The following is an 8427-nucleotide window of genomic DNA, read 5'->3' as shown; positions in this document are numbered from 1 at the left end:
ACAACCATTGTTTTTATTTCATTAAAATAATTTTAAAAAATGTGTTTGTGTTTTATTTAACCCTTTACTAGTATTGGATTAATAATGGATAGGTGTCATAATTGACGCCTCTCCATTATTAATTAGGCTTAATGTCACCTTACAATAGCAAGGTGGCATTAACCCTTCATTACCCCATATCCCACCGCTACACGGGAATGGGAAGAGAGTGGCCAAGTGCCAGAATAGGCGCATCTTCCAGATGTGCCTTTTCTGGGGTGGCTGGGGGCAGATATTTTTAGCCAGGGGGGGGCCAATAACCGTGGACCCTCTCCAGGCTATTAATATCTGCCCTCAGTCACTGGCTTTACTACTCTGGCGGAGAAAATTGCGCGGGAGCCCACGCCAATTTTTTCCGCCATTTAACCCTTTATTTTAAGAGCTAGAACGGCCAAATTTTGCAGATACACACTACTGACATTAGTAGTGTGGAATCTGCAAAAAAAATGGAGAGAAGACATGGTTTACTGTATGTAAACCATGTCTCAATTCATGTCGGGTTTTAGGAAGGAGAAGGAAAAAGCCGGTAATTGAATTACCGGCTTTCAAGCTGTCTAGCGCTGGAATAAATATTAATATATATACATATATGTGTCTCACTGACATATATATATATATATATACCTATTCTATGTGTACACATTTATTCTACCTATTCTACTGTAAGCTGTCAGTGTGATTTTACTGTACACCGCACTGAATTACCGGCTTTTCTCTCTAACAGCGCTGCGTATTTCTCGCAAGTCACACTGCTTGTCCGTGTGTAATCCGTATTTTTCACGCTTCCATAGACTTTCATTGGCGTATTTCTTGCGCAGTACGGTGACAAACGCAGCATGCTGCGATTTTGTACGGCCGTAGAAAGCCGTATAATACTGATCAGTAAAATACGGCAGATAGGAGCAGGGGCATAGAGAATAATTGTGCCGTATTTTTTGCGAGTTTTACGGACGTAGATTCTGCGCTCTTACGTCCGTAAAACTCGCATGTGTGACGGCGGCCTAACAGCTAGAGCCGCGGGTTTGTCCAACGCGGCAAGAAGAGCCCTCTGGCTCAAAGGTTGCCCGGGGGATTTGCCATCTAAACACAAACTGTGTTCTATTCCATGTGACGGCCAACTTCTCTTCGGGAAAAAACTTGAAGACATCCTGGAACATGCAGGAGATAAGAAGAAAGGTTTTCCCAACATCCCTAAAGATCCTAAAAAACCTTTTTTTCGGAGGAGAAGATATAATAGAGGTCGCCCCCCAGGGGAGAGAAAAAATTGGGACTTTAGAGATAAAAGAGGATCGGGCTATATGTTTAAAGGCCCCTCCACATCGGCAAAAAAATCCCCCCAATGACATTACGCCAGAAGTGGGAGGAAGACTCTCCCTCTTCTTTCCGGCCTGGGTAAATATCTCCCCCAGTATCTGGGTCACGAACATCATCAGAGACGGCCTAAAAATAAAATTCGTCTGTCCTCCCAGACGAAACTTCATTATAACTCCCCGACGGAAGTCTCAGCAGGAACAATCTGCCCTAGAAACCGAGATCTTGGGACTTGTCCACAAAAAGGTTCTTCAGGAAGTCCCGGTTCAGGAGGAAGGAGAGGGGTTTTACTCCCCCCTCTTCTTGATCCAAAAACCGGATGGTTCTTGGAGAACTATTATAAATCTAAGGAAGCTCAACCAATCCATAGAGAACTACACTTTCAAGATGGAGTCTATAAACACGACCATAAAACTTCTCTTCCAACACTGCTTCATGGCAGTAATAGACTTAAAGGATGCTTACTACCATATACCAATACATCAGGAATATCGGAAATACTTGAGAGTAGCTCTCTATATTCAAAATCAGGTAAAGCATTTTCAATATACAGCTCTTCCATTCGGCCTGTCTACAGCCCCCAGAGTTTTCACCAAAGTGATGGTGGAAGTGATGTCATACCTCCGGTCCCGGGATGTAGTAATTGTCCCATATCTGGACGATTACCTGGTAATAGGGAGGTCAGAGTCCCACTGCACTCATCAAATATCAGTGGTAACATCAACTCTAATGGAGCTGGGTTGGATAATAAACATTCCCAAATCCAGACTAGTGCCAGTAAAAATACAGTCCTTCCTGGGGTTAATACTGGACTCCGAGCGTCAGCTCTGCCTCCTTCCACAAAGCAAAGTGGACAAGATAATAAACCTGACCAGTACAGCAATACGTCAACCCGCAATGACTCTCAGAAAAGCGATGTCCCTTCTAGGCTCGTTAACATCGTGTATACCGGCAGTAGAATGGGCACAATTCCACCTAAGACATCTACAGTGGGAAGTTCTCTCAGCTCAAAGACTGTTAAGAGGGCATTTAGAAGGAAATCTATGTCTCTCCCTGAGCGTAAGGGATTCCCTAGCTTGGTGGACTGTAGAACACCACCTGACAAAGGGGGTCCGGTGGAAAAATCCGGTCATAGACATCATCACGACCGACGCAAGCGGTACAGGTTGGGGAGCTCATCTGAGATCTCACTCTGTACAAGGTACCTGGTCCATACGAGAAAAAAACTATGGATCAAACGAAAAAGAGCTATGGGCAGTGGAGAAAGCCCTAAGACATTTTCTCCCTTTACTCCAGGGTCGCCATACTCGAATCCTAACAGACAATCGAGCAGTGGTGGCGTATGTCAATCATCAGGGGGGAACGAGGTCCAAAGGCCTCATGAATGCGTCAAAACTCCTCTTCCAACTGGCGGAACAACACCTGTCATCTCTGTCGGCACTACACATCAGGGGCATAGAAAACACTCAAGCAGACTTCCTGAGTCGCAGAGGCTTAAGACAGGGGGAGTGGTCCTTAAACCCCCAGATATTTCAACAAATAGTCCAAGCCTGGGGCTCACCAGAAATAGACTTGTTTGCCAATTCTCACAACAAAAAAGTCAGAAAATTCTGCTCCTTGAATCCAAGAGAACATCCCTTCGCAGTAGATGCCCTACTAATACCTTGGAAGTTTTCTCTGGCCTACGCATTCCCCCCGATAGTGATGATCCCAGCTGTGATCCGGAAGATCAGAGAGGATCAGGCGAGGCTTATCCTCATAGCTCCATTTTGGCCAAGGAGACCATGGTTCTCCCTTCTAAGACAGATGTCGGTAACAGATCCATGGATTTTGCCAGAAATTCCGGACCTACTAACCCAGGGCCCAGTAACCCACTCTCAGGTGAAGGGCTTCCATCTGGCAGCCTGGAATTTGAGAGGGCGTTACTAAGTCGCCATGGATTCTCACCAGGTTTAATCTCCACCCTGTTGAAAAGCAGAAAACCCATAACTTCTAGAATCTATGGTAGGACATGGAAAAAATTTCTTGACTTCCTGGGTGAACCATTGGGGGAGGTGGCTCCAGTGGGTCCTATCCTAGAATTTCTGCAAGCAGGATTACATCTTGGGTTAGCAACCAGCACCCTTAAAGTTCAGGTTTCAGCCTTGGGGGCCCTGTATAACTGTAATCTTGCCTCAAATAGATGGGTTTCACGATTCATAAAATCTTGCAGTAGATCTCGGCCGGTCGTTATCCCAAAAATCCCTCCTTGGGATCTAAATTTGGTCTTAGAAGCTCTAACTAAACACCCTTTCGAGCCCTTACAGGAGTTATCACCTAAGTTACTTACCCTTAAAACAGTTCTTCTAGTAGCCCTAACATCGGCACGTAGAGTAAGTGATTTGCAAGCCCTGTCAATATCCCCTCCTTATACTCAGGTTTTTGATGACAGGATCGTTCTAAGACCAGACCCGGCTTATCTCCCCAAGGTGGTTCAAAAGTTCCATAGGAGTCAAGAGATTACCTTACCATCTTTCTGTAGTAATCCCAAAAATCCAGGGGAACAAAAGTTCCACATGCTAGATGTGAGAAGATCTATGTTACAGTACATATCTATGACTAGTCAGTGGAGGAAAGACCAAACCCTATTCATAGCCTTTCAGGGTAGCAAAAGAGGGTGTGGGGTAGCTAAAAGTACTATTGCTAGATGGATTAGGGAGACCATTAGTTTATCCTACTCTGCGGGTGGCACTCCGGTTCCTGAAGGCATCAAGGCTCACTCTACCATAGCCATGGCTACCTCCTGGGCGGAAAAGGCTGAGGTATCAATTGATCAAATTTGCAAGGCTGCTACCTGGTCCTCACCCTCAACTTTTTTCAAGCACTACCGGCTAGACCTTTTCTCCTCTGCTGACCTAACCTTTGGTAGAAGGGCACTCCAAGCGGTGGTCCCTCCCTAAGGTTTCATTCTACAAAAGTCTCTCAGGTGTGCCGTCATGGGGGAAGGGAAAACACCAGGGTTACTTACTGGTAACAGGTTTTTCCGGAACCCATGACGGCACCTGTATATTCCCCCCCTTTATCACCTTTTCGGTGTGCACTATTGTTTTGGGTGCTTTTTTAGTTAATATGATGTGGTGTTGGATTGCCATGTGTACTAACCAGGGGGGCCTCTCATGCTCTGAAAACCAACTGAAGCGAGGGAGAGGTACCGCCCTTTTATTTTCAGTAGGGTTTCCTGTCCTGGCTGGGCGGATCCCCTCTCTCAGGTGTGCCGTCATGGGTTCCGGAGAAACCTGTTACCAGTAAGTAACCCTGGTGTTTTTTTTTTTGTTTTTTTTTAAATTTTTTATTTTCAAATTTTCAAAATGCATGAACAAAAAAGCATGATACATGAATCTGAGACATACTGTTACAGACTGCTGAATAGGATAAATTATACCATACAGATGTATCAAATTGAGTATATTGTTCACCGGAGGTGTCCATAGCTTTGGTATTTGCATAAATTCCGGTGGCGAAAAGGGAACGCACATAAACATAAGAACCGAGAACGACAAAACCGTAAAGGGGGAGGGAGGGGGGGGGGGGTAGGGGGATTGGGATGTACCGGAAGGGATGTAACATAGTAACATAGTAACATAGTTAGTAAGGCCGAAAAAAGACATTTGTCCATCCAGTTCAGCCTATATTCCATCATAATAAATCCCCAGATCTACGTCCTTCTACAGAACCTAATTGTATGATACAATATTGTTCTGCTCCAGGAAGACATCCAGGCCTCTTTTGAACCCCTCGACTGAGTTCGCCATCACCACCTCCTCAGGCAAGCAATTCCAGATTCTCACTGCCCTAACAGTAAAGAATCCTCTTCTATGTTGGTGGAAAAACCTTCTCTCCTCCAGACGCAAAGAATGCCCCCTTGTGCCCGTCACCTTCCTTGGTATAAACAGATCCTCAGCGAGATATTTGTATTGTCCCCTTATATACTTATACATGGTTATTAGATCGCCCCTCAGTCGTCTTTTTTCTAGACTAAATAATCCTAATTTCGCTAATCTATCTGGGTATTGTAGTTCTCCCATCCCCTTTATTAATTTTGTTGCCCTCCTTTGTACTCTCTCTAGTTCCATTATATCCTTCCTGAGCACCGGTGCCCAAAACTGGACACAGTACTCCATGTGCGGTCTAACTAGGGATTTGTACAGAGGCAGTATAATGCTCTCATCATGTGTATCCAGACCTCTTTTAATGCACCCCATGATCCTGTTTGCCTTGGCAGCTGCTGCCTGGCACTGGCTGCTCCAGGTAAGTTTATCATTAACTAGGATCCCCAAGTCCTTCTCCCTGTCAGATTTACCCAGTGGTTTCCCATTCAGTGTGTAATGGTGACATTGATTCCTTCTTCCCATGTGTATAACCTTACATTTATCATTGTTAAACCTCATCTGCCACCTTTCAGCCCAAGTTTCCAACTTATCCAGATCCATCTGTAGCAGAATACTATCTTCTCTTGTATTAACTGCTTTACATAGTTTTGTATCATCTGCAAATATCGATATTTTACTGTGTAAACCTTCTACCAGATCATTAATGAATATGTTGAAGAGAACAGGTCCCAATACTGACCCCTGCGGTACCCCACTGGTCACAGCGACCCAGTTAGAGACTATACCATTTATAACCACCCTCTGCTTTCTATCACTAAGATATGGAGTTAAACAGTTATTCTCATTGAGATAATCCAGAATAACATCCCTCAGAAACCCTTCAAATATTTTACCAACAATAGAGGTTAGACTTACTGGCCTATAATTTCCAGGTTCACTTTTAGAGCCCTTTTTGAATATTGGCACCACATTTGCTATGCGCCAATCCTGCGGAACAGACCCTGTCGCTATAGAGTCCCTAAAAATAAGAAATAATGGTTTATCTATTACATTACTTAGTTCTCTTAGTACTCGTGGGTGTATGCCATCCGGACCCGGAGATTTATCTATTTTAATCTTATTTAGCCGGTTTCGCACCTCTTCTTGGGTTAGATTGGTGACCCTTAATATAGGGTTTTCATTGTTTCTTGGGATTTCACCTAGCATTTCATTTTCCACCGTGAATACCGTGGAGAAGAAGGTGTTTAATATGTTAGCTTTTTCCTCGTCATCTACAACCATTCTTTCCTCACTATTTTTTATGGGGCCTACATTTTCAGTTTTTATTCTTTTACTATTGATATAGTTGAAGAACAGTTTGGGATTAGTTTTACTCTCCTTAGCAATGTGCTTCTCTGTTTCCTTTTTGGCAGCTTTAATTAGTTTTTTAGATAAAGTATTTTTCTCCCTATAGTTTTTAGAGCTTCAATGGTGCCATCCTGCTTTAGTAGTGCAAATGCTTTCTTTTTACTGTTAATTGCCTGTCTTACTTCTTTGTTTAGCCACATTGGGTTTTTCCTATTTCTAGTCCTTTTATTCCCACAAGGTATAAACCGCTTACACTGCCTATTTAGGATGTTCTTAAACATTTCCCATTTATTATCTGTATTCTTATTTCTGAGGATATTGTCCCAGTCTACCAGATTAAGGGCATCTCTAAGCTGGTCAAACTTTGCCTTCCTAAAGTTCAGTGTTTTTGTGACTCCCTGACAAGTCCCCCTAGTGAAAGACAGGTGAAACTGTACAATATTGTGGTCGCTATTTCCTAGATGCCCGACCACCTGCAGATTTGTTATTCTGTCAGGTCTATTAGATAGTATTAGGTCTAAAAGTGCTGCTCCTCTGGTTGGATTCTGCACCAATTGTGAAAGATAATTTTTCTTGGTTATTAGCAGAAACCTGTTGCCTTTATGGGTTTCACAGGTTTCTGTTTCCCAGTTAATATCCGGGTAGTTAAAGTCCCCCATAACCAGGACCTCATTATGGGTTGCAGCTTCATCTATCTGCTTTAGAATAATAATAATAATAATAATAATAATAATTTTATTTATATAGCGCCAACATATTCCGCAGCGCTTTACAAATTATAGAGGGGACTTGTACAGACAATAGACATTACAGCATAACAGAAATACAGTTCAAAACAGATACCAGGAGGAGTGAGGGCCCTGCTCGCAAGCTTGCAAACTATGGGGAAAAGGGGAGACACGAGAGGTGGATGGTAACAATTGCTTTAGTTATTCGGACCAGCTATAGTGTAAGGCTCAGGTGTTCATGTAAAGCTGCATGAACCAGTTAACTGCCTAAGTATGTAGCAGTACAGACACAGAGGGCTAATACTGCATAAAGTGTATGAGAACATGATGCGAGGAACCTTTTTTTTTTTTTTATTATAAATAGGCCACACAGGGATCGTTAGGTTAATGCATTGAGGCGGTAGGCCAGTCTGAACAAATGAGTTTTTAGGGCACGCTTAAAACTGTGGGGATTGGGGATTAATCGTATTAACCTAGGTAGTGCATTCCAAAGAATCGGCGCAGCACGTGTAAAGTCTTGGAGACGGGAGTGGGAGGTTCTGATTATTGAGGATGCTAACCTGAGGTCATAGAAGTAGACTTTCCATGGTTTCTGTTATATTTGGGGGTTTGTAACAGACCCCAATGAGAATTTTGTTACCATTTTTCCCTCCATGAATTTCGACCCATATGGACTCGACATCCTCATTTCCTTCGCTAATATCCTCCCTTAAAGTGGACTTTAGACAAGACTTTACATAGAGACAAACCCCTCCTCCTCTCCGATTTTTACGATCCTTTCTAAACAGACTGTAACCCTGTAAGTTAACTGCCCAGTCATAGCTTTCATCTAACCATGTCTCGGTTATTCCCACTATGTCAAAGTTACCTGTAGATGTTTCTGCTTCTAGTTCTTCCATCTTGTTTGTCAGGCTTCTGGCGTTTGCAAGCATGCAGTTTAGAGGATTTTGTTTTGTTCCAATCTCCTCGCTGTGGATTGTTTTAGAAATGTTCTTACCTCCCTTCTGAGTATGTTTTCCTGGATCTTCTTTGTTCAAGTCTAATGTTTTTCTTCCCGTCCCCTCTTCTTCTAGTTTAACGCCCTCCTGATGAGTGTAGCGAGTCTTCTGGCGAATGTGTGTTTCCCAGGTTTG

The sequence above is a fragment of the Ranitomeya imitator genome, chromosome 3, assembly GCF_032444005.1.
Source record: "Ranitomeya imitator isolate aRanImi1 chromosome 3, aRanImi1.pri, whole genome shotgun sequence".
Taxonomy (NCBI): Eukaryota; Metazoa; Chordata; class Amphibia; order Anura; family Dendrobatidae; genus Ranitomeya; species Ranitomeya imitator.
This window is presented reverse-complemented; position numbering follows the sequence as displayed.